Source organism: Balaenoptera musculus, chromosome 11 (genome assembly GCF_009873245.2).
Source record: "Balaenoptera musculus isolate JJ_BM4_2016_0621 chromosome 11, mBalMus1.pri.v3, whole genome shotgun sequence".
NCBI lineage: Eukaryota > Metazoa > Chordata > Mammalia > Artiodactyla > Balaenopteridae > Balaenoptera > Balaenoptera musculus.
This window is the reverse complement of record NC_045795.1, coordinates 22,860,214-22,876,082: the sequence shown is the minus strand read 5'-3', so window position 1 is coordinate 22,876,082 and position 15,869 is coordinate 22,860,214.

Here is a 15,869-nt window from a genome sequence, read left to right as displayed (position 1 = left end):
CTGCAGTCCCACTTCTTCTTGCCACTTAATTTACACTGTCTTCCAGTGGTCCTCAGAGGCCTTTCCTTAGTCTTCTCTATGGCACCTAACACCGCTCATGGTGCTCCCTCCTTAGTCTCAGAGCACTGTTGGATACCGTCCAGTCTGCTCAGTCTCTCCCTTTGTCCCCACCACCTCTTCCCCCTGCCCCCTCCACTTGCCTCTCCCATGAACCTCTAACAGACTCTTCCTCAACACCCTCCTCACATTCCCAAGATAAGCTGAGTCAAACTTTGAAGTGAAAAGAAAGTTTTATTTGGACATCATCTGCATTTTTTTAACATCTTTATTGGAGTATAATTGCTTTACAATGGTGTGTTAGTTTCTGCTTTATAGCAAAGTGAGTCAGCTATACATATACATATATCCCCATATCTCCTCCCTCTTGCATCTCCCTCCCACCCTCCCTATCCCACCCCTCTAGGTGGTCACAAAGCACCGAGCTGATCTCCCTGTGCTATGCGGCTGCTTCCCACTACCTATCGGTTTTACATTTGGTAGTGTACATATGTCCATGACACTCTCTCACTTCGTCCCAGCTTACCCTTCCCCCTCCCCGTGTCCTCAAGTCCATTCTCTACGTCTGCGTCTTTATTCCTGTCCTGCCCCTAGGTTCTTCAGAACCATTTTTTTTTTTTTAAGATTCCATATATATGTGTTAGCATACAGTATTTGTTTTTCTCTTTCTGACTTACTTCACTCTGTCTAGGTACATCCACCTCACTACAAATAACTCAATTTCGTTTCTTTTTATGAGCCCCGCTCTTGCCAACACCTTGATTGCAGCCTTGTAGGCACCCTGAAATAGATGACCCAGCTTATGCTGTGGTTGGATTGCTGACCCACAGAAACTGTGAGATGCTGTGAGATCCTCTTGTTTGGGGTAATTTGTTATGCAGTAATAGATAATATATTGCAGATGTACGGAAATGCCAACTGCCCAATAACTGGAGGCCTGGGGGCCCATGGCAAATTATAGACTCCTTTGCCAAGTGTTAAAAACACCACTGATCCAACTGGATGGTGATTTCTTGCAGCCCCACTCGCTGGGAGAAGAAGGAACCCCAGGTTCTAATTAGCTTATTATTCAGGCTACCCAGCATGAGTTCGCAGTGTTATTCTCAGACAGTTCTGCTTCTTGCATCATAAAGATAATAGAACAACACTAGAGTGAGTTAATGAGGTTAGGACAGTGGGTTATAGACCCCCTTATGTAGGGATGTGTTTTTCTAGACACTTGAAATCTCACTATGAGGAGAAAGAGTTGTTGAAGGTACTAAATAAACTTAAGAGAAAGGAGTTTCGAAGAAAATGTCAGTATCTTAACTAAGAAGTAATTTTGTGACCTCAAAGGGCAGGAAACAGGAAGCTGTAGGTAAGCTGTGCTAGAAGTGAAGGCTGATTTCTAACCAAATAAATTTCAAGAGAAAAAAACAAAAAGAAGAGAGGGAATCAGTAAGTTAGGAGACATAGCAACCGAAATCAATGAGTACATCTCTTTGGATCCTGGTTTAAACACCTCAGTTGTTAAGAAAAAAATATAATTAGGGAAGTGTGAACATGCACTGAATGTTTGATGATGTTAAGAATTGTTATTTTTAGAAATACTGTAATTATGAAATTTATAAAATTAATTTTAGGGATACATTAAAAATATTACAGATGAAATGATATATCTATAATTTTGTTTAAAATATCCAGCATGTACTGTGGGGAGAACTAGGTGGGAATATAAATGATGCAAGGTTGATTCCAACTATATGACATATGGAAAAGGCAAAACTACAGAGACAAGAAAACCTAGTGGTAACTGGTGGGGTGGGGTGGGGTGAGGTAGGGAGATAAATAGGCAGAACACAGAGGATTTTTAGGGCAATGAAAATTCTTTGTATGCTATAATAATAATGAATATATGTCATACATTTGTTCAAACCATAGTATGTACAACTCCAAGAGTGAACACTAAGGAAAACTATGGACTTCATGATTATGATGTGTCAATGTAGGTTCATCCTTGGTAAAAAATGTACCATTCTGGTGAGTGGTGTTGATAATGGGGGAGACTGTGTAAGTGTGGGGGCAGAGGGTGTATGGAAAAATCTCTGTACCTTCCTCTCAATTTTGTTGAAAATCTAAAACTTTTCTAAAACAATAAAATCTTCTAAAAAATTAAAAAAAAATACACATACAAAGCAAAAAAACCCCAAAAAACAAAATAAAACCTGTTCAGTAGAAGGACTCAATAGCAGAATTGAGCAGGCAGAAGAAAGAATTTGAGGATAGTTCAATAGAGTTTATCTGGTATGAAGAACTGGAAGAAATAAGAATAAAAAAATATGAACAGAGCCTCAGATACTGTGGGACAACATCAGTACCAACATATGCATAATAGGAGTCTCAGAAAAGGAGGAAAGAGAAAAAGCAGAAAAAATAAAGAAATAAAGGCTTGAAACTTCCCAAATTTGATGAGAAACTTGAATCTATACACTCAAGAGATGTATCAAACTCCAAGTAAGATGATCCACACCAAGACACATTATGGTCAAAAGATCGTGAACAAAAGAAAGGAGAAAAATTTGCAAGCAGTAGGAGAAAAAGCTCATTACATATTAAACACACACCCACACACAATAAGAATAACAGCTAACTTCTCATCAGAAACAATAGAGGCCAGAAAGCATTGATACATTCAAAATGAAAAGCAAAATAAAGCTAAACAAAAACACAGAAACCACCAAATAACCTATTAACAAAGAATCCTATATCTAGCAAAACTATGATTTGAAACTGAAGACAAAGACATTCCCAAAGACACTGAGAGGATTTATTGCTAGCAGATCTGTTTTACAAGAAATACTATAGTTAAGTTCTTTAGGCTGAGAAGAAATGACACCAGACAATAACCCCAGTCCGCATGAAAAAAACAAAGAGCACCAGGAAAGGTAATATGAACATAATTATGAAAAACATTATAAATGTATTTTTATCTTTTCTTATCTGAGTTAAATTATATAAAGCAATAATAAATTTATTGCGTTGGGCTTATAACATCTTCAGATGTAATATATATTCATGTGAATAATTGGACAAAGGATGGAGGAAGGAATGGAACTCTTTTGGAGTAAGGAAATGACAAAAATGGTAATTTGAATCCACAAGAGGAAGAGTACTGGAAATGCTAAATACAGAGTTTAAAATGAAAGGCTCAAGTATGTTTTTTCTCTTTTCTCAACTTCTCTAAAAGAAAATTATATAAATCAATATTTATGACACTATGTTACAAATATAGCTATGTAATATATATGACAATAACACGAAGGAGAGGAGTCATAACAAAACTATATCAGAGCAAGGTTTCTCTGCTTACTGGAATTAAATTAGTATTTATCCAAAGTATACTGTGATATGTTAAGGTAGAGATTGTAATTCCTAAAGAAACCACTATAAAATAATTCAGAATTACACTTAGAAATGAACAAAATAATTTATATGGCTCATAGCAAAATATCTACCTAATAAAAGACAATAAAGAAGGAACAGAGGAACAAAAAGACATGAGATACATAAAAAAAAGAAAAAAACATGGTAAACAAATCCACTCAGATAAAAAATAACATTAAATGTGAATGGATTAAACATACATAGTTTTCTGTGCTACATAATAAGTGATCACAAACCTAGCCCCCAAATCAACACACATTTATTATCTCACAATTTCTGTGGGTCAGGACTCCAAGTATACCTCAGCTGGGTTCTCTGCAAGGCTGTATTAAGGTGTCAGTTGTGTTCTTAGCTGGAGGATTGACTGTAAGATCCACTTCCACACTCACTAAGGACGTCAGTAGAATTCAGTTCCCTGTGGTTATAAGACTGAGGGACTTGACTTCTTGCTGGTTGTTGGCTGGAGGTTGCCCTCAGCTCCTTGTCACATGGGACTCTCAACATGGCTGCTGCTTCAAAGCCAGCACAGGAGAGTGTCTCAAGAAAGTCTACTAGCAAAACAGACTCTGTAGCAATGTGATCATAGGCATGACATCCCATCACTTTTGCCATATTCTCTCCGTTAGAAACAAGTCAAAGGTCCCAGAGACAGTCAAGGGGAGGGTTACAATAAAAGGGCATAAATATTAGAAAATGAGGATCATTAGGGGTCATCTTAGAGTTTGCCACAGAGAGAACTTATTTAACCTGATAAAGAGCATTTATGAAAAACCTGACATCTTAATGGTGAAAGAATGAATGCTTTCCCCCAAGATTGAGAACAAGGTATGTCTGCTGCCACCATTTCTATAAGCATTGTACTAGAGGTTATAGCTAGTGCAATTAGAAAAAAAAAAAAAAAGACATCTACATTGGAAAGGAAGAAATAACGCTATCTTTATTTGAAAATAATGTGATCCTGCATTTTGAAAACCCTAAGGTACCCTCCCAAACACACAGATTACTGGAATGAATAAATTAATTCAGCCAGGTAATACAGTACAAGATTGTGGCAGATAGATTCTAAGGTAGCCCCTATAGTCCCTGCCTCCTGGTGTTCATTCGTGTGATAACTTACACTTGAGGCTCTTGACCAATAGACTATGGCCAGGGTTATGGGATATCACTTATGTGATTACATTACATAGGATTGTCACGTCTAAGAAAGAGGCTTTCTTCTCTAGTGGCTTTGATGAAGCAGGCAGCCATGTTGGGAGGAACATGGAAAGTAATTGAGGGCTGCTTCTTGGAGCTTGGGTGGCCTCTGGTCAGCAATCAGCAACAAGCTGAAGCCCTTCTTCCTATAGCCACATGGAATTGAATTCTGCCAACAGTTTGGGAGCTTGAAAGCAGATCCTTCTCTTGTCAAGTCTTGAGATGGCCAATACCTTGATTGCAGGCTTGTGAGGCCCTAAGCAGAGGACCCACTAATCTGTGCCCAGATTCCTGCCCCACAAAGCCTGCAAGATAATAAATGTTTATGGTTTTAGCTGTTGAATTGATGGTAATATTGTTAGGCATTAGTAGAAATGTAATATGTATTTTAGTACCTGAAAGTGGGATATTGCTATAACAAAGACCTACAAATGGAATAGCAGGTTTGGAACCAGGCAGTTGGTAGAGGCTAGGAGAATTTTAAGCATGGTGGGGGACTTCCCTGGTGGTGCAGTGGTTAAGACTCTGTGCTCCCAATGCAGGGGGCCCGGGTTTGATCCCTGGTCAGGGAACTAGATCCCACATGCATGCTGCAACTAAGAGTTCATATGCCTCAACTAAGGAGCCTGTGAGTTGTAACTAAAGAGCCCGCCTGCTGCAACTGAGACCTGGTGCAACCAAATATGAATAAATATTAAAAAAAAAAAAGCATGGTGTAGGGAAGTCCCTGGTGGTCCAGTGGTTAGGACTGAGTGCTTTCACAGGAAGGGAAAGGAAAGGAAAGGAAAGGAAGAAAGAAAAAGAAAAGGAAGGAAGGAAAGAAAGAAAAGGAAGGAAGAGAAAGAAAGGGAAGAAAAGAAAAAGGAAGGAAGGAAGAAGGAAGGAAGGAAGGGAAGACTCCCTCTTGTGAGAGCACTGGAATCACAACTAACTGCTGAACAACCATTGACAGGAAGACACTGGAACTCATCAAAAAAGATACCCCACATCCAAAGATAAAGGAGAAGCCACAATGAGACGGTAGGAGGGGGGCAATCACAATAAAATCAAATCCCGTAACTGCTGGGTGGATGACTCACAAAATGGAGAACACTTATAACAAAGAAGTCCACCCACTGGAGTGAAGGTTCTGAGCCCCATGTCAGGCTTCCCAAGGTGGGAATCTGGCAACGGGAGGAGGAATTCCTAGAGAATCAGATTTTGAAGGCTAGTGGGATTTGATTGCAGGACTTCGACAGGACTGGGGGAAACAGACTCCACTCTTGGAGGGCACACACAAAGTGATGTGTGCATCAGGACCTGGGGGAAGGAGCAATGACCCCATAGGAGACTGAAGCAGACCTACCTGCAAGTGTTGGAGGGTCTCCTGCAGAGGCGGAGGGTAGCTGTGCTCACCGTGGGAACAAGGACACTGGCAGCAGAGGTTCTGGGAAGTGCTCCTTGGCGTGAGCCCTCCCGGAGTCCACCATTAGCCCCACCAAAAAGCCTGCAGGCGCCAGTGCTGGGTCAGGCCAAACAACCAACAGGGAGGGAACTCGGCTCCACCCATCAGCAGACAAGCGAACTAAAGTTTTACTGAGCTCTGCCCGCCAGAGCAACACCCAGCTCTACCCACCACCAGTCCCTCCCATCAGGAAGCTTGCACAAGCCTCTTAGATAGCCTCATCCACCAGAGGGCAGACAGCAGAAGGAAGAAGAACTACAATCCTGCAGCCTGTGGAACAAAAACCACATTCACAGAAAGACAAAATGAAAAGGCAGAGGACTATGTACCAGATGAAGGACCAAGATAAACCCCAGAAAAACATCTAAATGAAGTGGAGATAGGCAACCTTCCAGAAAAAGAATTCACAATAATGATAGTGAAGATGATACAGGACCTCAGAAAAAGAATGGAGGCAAAGATCGAGAAGATGCAAGAAATGTTTCACAAAGACCTAGAAGAATTAAAGAACAAACAAACAGAGATGAGCAATACAATAACTGAAATGAAAAATACACTAGAAGGAATCAATCACAGAATAACTGAGGCAGAAGAATGGATAAGTGACCTGGAAGACAGAATGGTGGAATTCACTGCTGCAGAACAGAATAAAGAAAAAAGAATGAAAAGAAATGAAGACAGTCTAAGAGACCTCTGGGACAACATTAAATGCAACAACATTCGCATTATAGGGGTCCCAGAAGGAGAAGAGAGAGAGAAGGACCCAAGAAAATATTTGAAGAGATTATAGTCGAAAACTTCCCTAACCTGGGAAAGGAAATAACCATCCAAGTCCAGGAAGTGCAGAGAGTCCCAGACTGGATAAACCCAAGGAGAAATACGGCAAGACACATAGTAATCAAACTGACCAAAATTAAAGACAAAGAAAAATTATTGAAGGCAACAAGGGAAAAACAACAAATAACTTACAAGGGAACTCCCATAAGGTTAACAGCTGATTTCTCAGCAGAAACTGTACAAGCCAGAAGGGAGTGGCACGATATATTTAAAGTGATGAAAGGGAAGATTACTCTACCTGGCAAGGATCTCATTCAGAGTTGACGGAGAAATCAAAAGCTTTACAAACAAGCAAAAGCTAAGAGAATTCAGCACCTCCAAACCAGCTCCACAACAAATGTTAAAGCAACTTCTCTAAGTGGGAAACACAAGAGAAGAAAAGGACCTACAAAAACAAACCCAAAACAATTAAGAAAATGGTTAATAGGAACATACATATCGATATTTACCTTAAATGTGAACGGATTAAATGCTCCAACCAAAAGACACAGGCTCGCTGAATGGATATAAAAATAAGACCCATATATATGCTGTCTAAAGAGACCCACTTCAGACCTAGGGACACATACAGACTGAAAGTGCGAGGATGGAAAAAGATATTCCATGCAAATGGAAATCAAAAGAAAGCTGGAGTAGCAATACTCATATCAGATAAAATAGACTTTCAAATAAAGAATGTTACAAGAGACAAGGAAGGACACTACATAATGATCAAGGGATCAACCCAAGAAGAAGAGGTAACAATTATAAATATATATGCACCCAACATAGGAGCACCTCAATACATAAGGCAACTGCTAACAGCTCTAAAAGAGGAAATCAACAGTAACACAATAATAGTGGGGGATTTTAACACCTCACTTACACCAATGGACGGATCATCCAGACAGAAAATTAATAAGGAAACACAAGCTTTAAATGACACAGTAGATCAGATAGATTTAATTGGTATTTATGGGACATTCCATCCAAAAACGGCAGATTACACTTTCTTCTCAAGTGCACATGGAACCTTCTCCAGGACAGATCACATCTTGGGTCACAAATCAAGCCTCAGTAAATTTAAGAAAACTGAAATCATATATCAAGCATCTTTTCTGACCACAACGCTATGAGATTAGAAATCAATTACAGGGAAAAAAAAGGAAAAAACACAAACACATGGAGGCTAAACAATATGTTACTAAATAATCAAGATATCACTGGAGAAATCAAAGAGGAAATCAAAAAATACCTACAGACAAATGACAATGAAAACATGATCCAAAACCTATGGGTTGTAGGAAAAACTGTTCTAAGAGAGAAGTTTATAGCAATACAGTCCTACCTCAAGAAACAAGAAAAAAATCTCAAATAAACAATCTTAGGTTCCTACATCTAAAGGAACTAGAGAAAGAAGAACAAAGACAACCCAAAATTAGTAGAAGGAAAGAAATCATGAAAATTAAAGCAGAAATGAATGAAATAGAAACAAAGAAAACGATAGCAAAGATCAATAAAACTAAAAGCAGGCTGATCAAGAAAAAGAGGGAGAGGACTCAAATCAATAAAATCAGAAATGAAAAAGGAGAAGTTACAACAGACACCGCAGAAATACAAAGCATCCTAAGAGACTACTACAAGCAACTCTATGCCAATAAAATGGACAACCTGGAAGAAATGGACAAATTCTTAGAAAGGTATAAACTTCCAAGACTGAACCAGGAAGAAACAGAAAATATGAACAGACCAATCACAAGTAATGAAATTGAAACTGTGATTAAAAATCTTCCAACAAACAAAAGTCCAGGACCAGATGGCTTCACAGGTGAATTCTATCAAACATTTAGAGAAGAGCTAACACCCATCCTTCTCAAACTCTTCCAAAAAATTTCAGAGCAAGGAACACTCCCAAACTCATTCTATGAGGCCACCATCACCCTGATACCAAAACCAGACAAAGATACTACAAAAAAAGAAAATTACAGACCAATATCACTGATGAATATAGATGCAAAAATCCTCAACAAAATACTAGCAAACAGGGCTTCCTTGGTGGCACAGTGGTTAAGAATCCGCCTGCCAATGCAAGGGACAGGGGTTCGAGCCCTGGCCTGGGAAGATCCCACACGCCGTGGAGCAACTAAGCCCATGCACCACAACTACTGAGCCTGAGCTCTAGAGCCTGCAAGTCACAACTACTGAGCCCACGTGCCACAACTACTGAAGCCTGCATGCCTAGAGCCCGTGCTCCACAACAAGAGAAGCCACGATGATGAGAAGCCTGCGCACCACAACGAAGAGTAGCCCCCGCTCACTGCAACTAAAGAAAGCCCGTGCGCGGCAACAAAGACCCAACACAGCCAAAAATAAATAAATAAGTTAATTAATTAATTAAAAAAAATACTAGCAAACAGAATCCAACAGCACATTAAAAGGATCATACACCATGGTCTAGTGGGATTTATTTCAGGGATGCAAGGATTCTTCAATATATGCAAATCAATCAATGTGATATACCATATTAACAAATTGAAGAATAAAAACCATATGACCATCTCAATAGATGCAGAAAAAGCTTTTGACAAAATTCAACACAACACCCGTTTATGATAAAAACTCTCCAGAAAGTGGGCATACAGGGAACCTACCTCAACGTAATAAAGGCCATACATGATAAACCCACAGCAAACATCATTCTCAATGGTGAAAAACTGAAAGCATTTCCTCTAAGATCAGGAACAAGATGAGGATGTCCACTCTCACCACTATTATTCAACATAGTTTTGGAAGTCCTAGCTACGGCAATCAGAGAAGAAAAAGAAATAAAAGGAATACACATTGGAAAAGAAGAAGTAAAACTGTCACTGTTTGCAGATGACATGGTACTATACATGGATAATCTTAAAGATGCCACCAGAAAACTACTAGAGCTAATCCATGAATTTGGTAAAGTTGCAGGATACAAAATTAATGCACAGAAATCTCTTGCATTCCTATACACTAATGATGAAAAATCTGAAAGAGAAATTATGGAAACACTCCCATTTACCATTGCAACAAAAAGAATAAAATACCTAGGAATAAACCTACCTAGGGAGACAAAAGACCTGTATGCAGAAAACTATAAGACACTGATGAAAGAAATTAAAGATGATACCAACAGATGGAGAGATATACCATGTTCTTGGATTGGACGAATCAACATTGTGAAAATGAGTATACTACCCAAAGCAATCTACAGATTCAATGCAATCCCTATCAAATTACCAATGGCATTTTTTACGGAGCTAGAACAAATCATCTTAAAATTTGTTTGGAGACACAAAAGACCTCGAATAGCCAAAGCAGTCTTGAGGGAAAAAAACGGAGCTGGAGGAATCAGACTCCCTGACTTCAGACTATACTACAAAGCTACAGTAATCAAGACAATATGGTACTGGCACAAAAACAGAAACATAGATCAATGGAACAAGATAGAAAGCCCAGAGATTAACCCACGCACCTATGGTCAACTAATCTATGACAAAGGAGGCAAAGATATACAATGGAGAAAAGACAGTCTTTTCAGTAAGTGGTGCTGGGAAAACTGGACAGCTACATGTAAAAGAATGAAATTAGAATACTCCCTAACACCATACACAAAAATAAACTCAAAATGGATTAGAGACCTAAATGTAAGACTGGACACTATAAAAGTCTTAGAGGAAAACATAGGAAGAAGACTCTTTGACATAAATCACAGCAAGATCTTTTTTGATCCACCTCCTAGAGTAATGGAAATAAAAACAAAAATAAACAATTGGGACCTAATGAAACTTCAAAGCTTTTGCACAGCAAAGGAAACCATAAACAAGGCGAAAAGACAACTCTCAGAATGGGAGAAAATATTTGTAAACGAATCAACGGACAAAGGATTAATCTCCAAAATATATAAACAGCTCATTCAGCTCAATAGTAAAGAAACAAACACCCCAATCCAAAAATGGGCAGAAGACCTAAATAGACATTTCTCCAAAGAAGACATACAGACGGCCACGAAGCACATGAAAAGATGCTCAACATCACTAATTATTAGAGAAATGCAAATCAAAACTACAATGAGGTATCACCTCACACCAGTTAGAATGGGCATCATCAGAAAATCTACAAACAACAAATGCTGGAGAGAGTGTGGAGAAAAGGGAACCCTCTTGCACTGTTGGTGGGAATGTAAATTGATACAGCCACTATGGAGAACAATATGGAGGTTCGTTAAAAAACTAAAAATAGAATTACCATATGATCCAGCAATCCCACTACTGGGCATATACCCAGAGAAAACCGTAATTCAAAAAGACACATGCACTCGAATGTTCATTGCAGCACTATTTACAATAGCCAGGTCATGGAAGCAACCTAAATGCCCATCAACAGACGAATGGATAAAGAAGGCGTGGTATATATATACAATGGAATATTACTCAGCCATAAAAAGGAACGAAATTGAGTCATTTTTTGAGACGTGGATGGATCTAGAGTCTGTCATACAGAGTGAAGTAAGTCAGAAAGAGAAAAACAAATATCGTATATTAACCCGTGTATGTGGAACCTAGAAAAATGGTACAGATGAGCCAGTTTGCAGGGCAGAAGTTGAGACACAGATGTAGAGGACAGACATGGACAGCAAGCGGGGAAAACTGTGGTGGGGTGGGGATGGTTGTGTGCTGAATTGGGCGATTGGGATTGATATGTATACACTGATGTGTATAAAATTGATGACTAATAAGAGCTTGCAGTATAAAAAAACAAACAAAACAACTAATACTAAACTTTCATTGGGTTATTTGTATGGAAATATGTTAATATAAATGTTTCAGACATTACATGAAATTTCTAAAAATCTTATATGTTCTTGTATAATGTTATAAGTCATAATCCTAGTTATTACTTTAAAATATATATCTCAGAAATAACTAATTTTCTTGTCAACTGCATTATTATGAACTTTCATCAAATCTTTAACCATGGTCATTTTTAACTCTTTTGTCATTTACAGACAGTTCTGGGTGTACTCTGATGCTTTTGCAAATATGTTCCTATAAAAGGGTTTCATCTTCAAGAAATTCATGGAAAAGACTCTGACAAGTACAGGTTTCTGGTAATTGACTGTACTGCTGAACTGAATAAATAAGCATTTTCAGAACTCTAATGAAAAACTGATGAACTCATAAAAGTGCTAACAAAAGATCAAGATGAAAAAAAATTAATTACATGGGACTGAGTGAACTCATGAGGATGAGTATAATTTTTGTGACTTTCTGTTTGAATTAAAAAAAAAAAATCCCACAAGGACTCAGAGGCAAAGAATATACAAATCAGTTTTCACTGCAAAGTAAAGGAGCTGCTACAGTGGAGGATTACTGGACTGAATGTCAATATTATGACATAGTATGAGTGTGTTTCATGTTTGGTAATTGCAATCATTGTTGCTTTTGTTGTGGTCATCCATGTACAATGCTTGATGTCAGTCTATTTATCTCTTGTAAAAATAAAATACAGTGTGTGTGTGAAAAAAAAATTTCTTTCTCAAAAAAAAAAAATGACAGAAACAGATGGAGAGATATATCATGTTCTTGGATTGGAACAATCAATATTGTGAAAATGACTATACTACCCAAAGGAACCTACAGATTCAACGCAATCCCTATCAAATTACCGATAGCATTTTTTACAGAACTAGAACAAAAAATCTTAAAATTTGTATGGAGACAGAAAAGCCTCTGAATAGCCAAAGCAGTCTTGAGGGGAAAAAACGGAGCTGGAGGAATCAGCCTCCCTGACTTCAGACTATACTACAAAGCTACAGTAATCAAGACAATATGGTACTGACACAAAAACAGAAACGTAGATCAGTGAAACAAGATAGAAAGCCCAGAGGTAAACCCACGCACCTATGGTCAACCAATCTATGACAAAGACGGCAAGGATATACAATGGAGAAAAGACAGTCTCTTCAATAAGTGGTGCTGGGAAAACTGGACAGCTACATGTAAAAGAATGAAATTAGAACACTCCCGAACACCATACACAAAAATAAACTCAAAATGGATTAGAGACCTAAATGTAAGACCGGACACTATAAAAGTCTTAGAGGAAAACATAGGAAGAAGACTCTTTGACATAAATCACAGCAAGATCTTTTTTGACTCACCTCCTAGAGTAATGGAAATAAAAACAAAAATAAACAAATGGGACCTAATGAAACTTCAAAGCTTTTGCACAGCAAAGGAAACCATAAACAAGACGAAAAGACAACCCTCAGAATGGGAGAAAATATTTGCAAACGAATCAACGGACAAAGGATTAGTCTCCAAAATATATAAACAGCTCATGCAGCTCAATAGTAAAAAAACAAACAACGCAATCAAAAAATGGGCAGAAGACCTAAATAGACTTTTCTCCAGAGAAGACATACAGATGGGGGCTTCCCTGGTGGCGCAGTGGTTGAGAATCTGCCTGCCAATGCAGGGGACACGGGTTTGAGCCCTGGTATGGGAGGATCCCACATGCCGCGGAGCAACTGGGCCCGTGAGCCACAACTACTGAGCCTGCGTGTCTGAAGCCTGTGCTCCGCAACAAGAGAGGCCATGATAGTGAGAGGTCCATGCACCGCGATGAAGAGTAGCCCCCGCTTGTCACAACTAGAGAAAGGCCGCGCACAGAAATTAAGACCCAACACAGCTAAAAATAAATAAATAAATAAATAAAATAAAAAAAAATACAATGATACAAATCACACAGGTAGAATAATGAATAAATATTAAAAAAAAAGACATACAGATGGCCAAGAGGCAGATGAAAAGATGCTGAACATCACTAATTATTAGAGAAATGCAAATCAAAGCTACAATGAGGTATCACCTCACACCAGTTAGAATGGGCATCATCAGAAAATCTACAAACAACAAATGCTGGTGAGGGTGTAGAGAAAAGGGAACCCTCTTGCACTGTTGGTGGGAATGTAAATTGATACAGCCACTATGGGGAACAGTATGGAGGTTCCTTAAAAAACTAAAACTAGAGCTACCATATGACCCAGCAATCCCACTACTGGGCATATACTCAGAGAAAACCATAACTCAAAAAGACACATGCACCCCAATGTTCATTGCAGCACTGTTTACAATAGCCAGGTCATGGAAGCAACCTAAATTCCCATCTACAGTCGCGTGGATAAAGAAGGTGTGGTACATATATACAATGGAATATTACTCAGCCATAAAAAGGAAGAAAATTGGGGCATTTGTAGAGAAGTGGATGGATGTAGAGACTGTCATACAGAGTAAAGTAAGTCAGAAAGAGAAAAACAAATACCGTATATTAATGCATATATGTGGAATCTAGAAAAACGGTACAGATGAACCGGTTTGCAGGGCAGAAATAGAGACACAGATGTAGAGAACAAAAGTATGAACACAAAGGGGTGAAAGTAGGGGTGGTGATGGTTGGGGGGACGAATTGGGAGATTGGGATTGACATGTATACACTGATGTGTATAAAATAGATAACTAATAAGAACCTGCTGTATGAAAAATAAATAAATAAAATTAAATTTAAAAAGAAAGAAAGAAAGAAGCATGCTGGAGAAAGCCTACATTTCTGTGAACACACTTAGTAGAAACCTGGGCTTTAATCTGCCAATGAGGGCTCAGAAGGAAATGAGGAACATCTTATTGGAAACTAGAAGAAGAGGAAGTCTTTGTTAAGTAGTAGTGGAAAGCTTAGCTAAATTATCTCCTACAGTTATGTGGGAAGCAGAACTTGTAAGCAATGAACCTGGTTATATAGCTAAGGAGCTTTCCGAGCAACGTGTTGCAGGTGCTGCTTGCTTTCTTCTTACTGTTTATAGTAACATGTAAGAGGAGAAAGATAAATTGAGGGAAGAAGAGCTAAAGAAAAAAGGAACCAGGGTTTGATTATTTTGAAAATTCTCAGCCTCTCCAGATGACAAAAAGCATTAAAATTAGAAATGAATTTTCAGCACTATCAGGAAAGCATGGCATAGAGAAAAAGCTGAGGGTATGACTCTACAATTTTAGTTAAAACCTCAGAAAGACCTAAGCATCAAGTAAAATTCAGTCACACAACAGGCCCTTTAAAAATACTAAGTGTATGCCTCATAGAACCTCTCAGTTAAACGATAGCAATTCTAGGAAGCTTAAATATCTTGTCCCTCAGCCATCTCAGCAAGAGCCCAAGATCTTGAAAAGATCTGTGTTTGTGGCCTTTGTCTAATTGTCAACACCAGTGAAATCCATGGAAGGCCCACAGTGTTTTATAAGAAGGTTAGTCAATAAAATCACTGGCAGTTCGTACTGAAAAGGATGAAGAGAATGCAGAACGGGAAGGAAAGGTTGCTGTCAGACCCCCCCAGATTCTATTGGTAGGAAACAAGCTGATAAAATGACTCAGGTACAAACAAGTGCTGCCTTTCATGAAAAAGGAAGGATGACTAAGAGGGTGGAATCAAGCGTCCACAGGGCAGAGCCAAAAACCCTGAGAATTATTCTCAGGTCTCGAAACTTAATCAGGACCATCCCATCCAACATTTGCCCAGCTGAATACCAGAATTGCTATGCAATAGTATCTCCATTATCCCCCCTCCCCATATTGAATGGGAATGTTTACAGCTGTTATCCGACGCCTGTCCTACCATATGTTGGAGTGTGTGAGGCAGATAATTTGTTTTTAGTTTAACAGATTGACAAATTGAAAAGAACTATATTCATGGAACTTTATCCATGCCTGGACCTGATTTATTTATATGAAGAGGTTCTGGATGTTGAGCTGATACTGTAATGGGATGCGAGCTTTGGTGTTCATGGAAGGGGTGAATTTATTACGCATATGGGATGGACATGAATTATAAGGGGTCAGATGACAGACTGGTGGA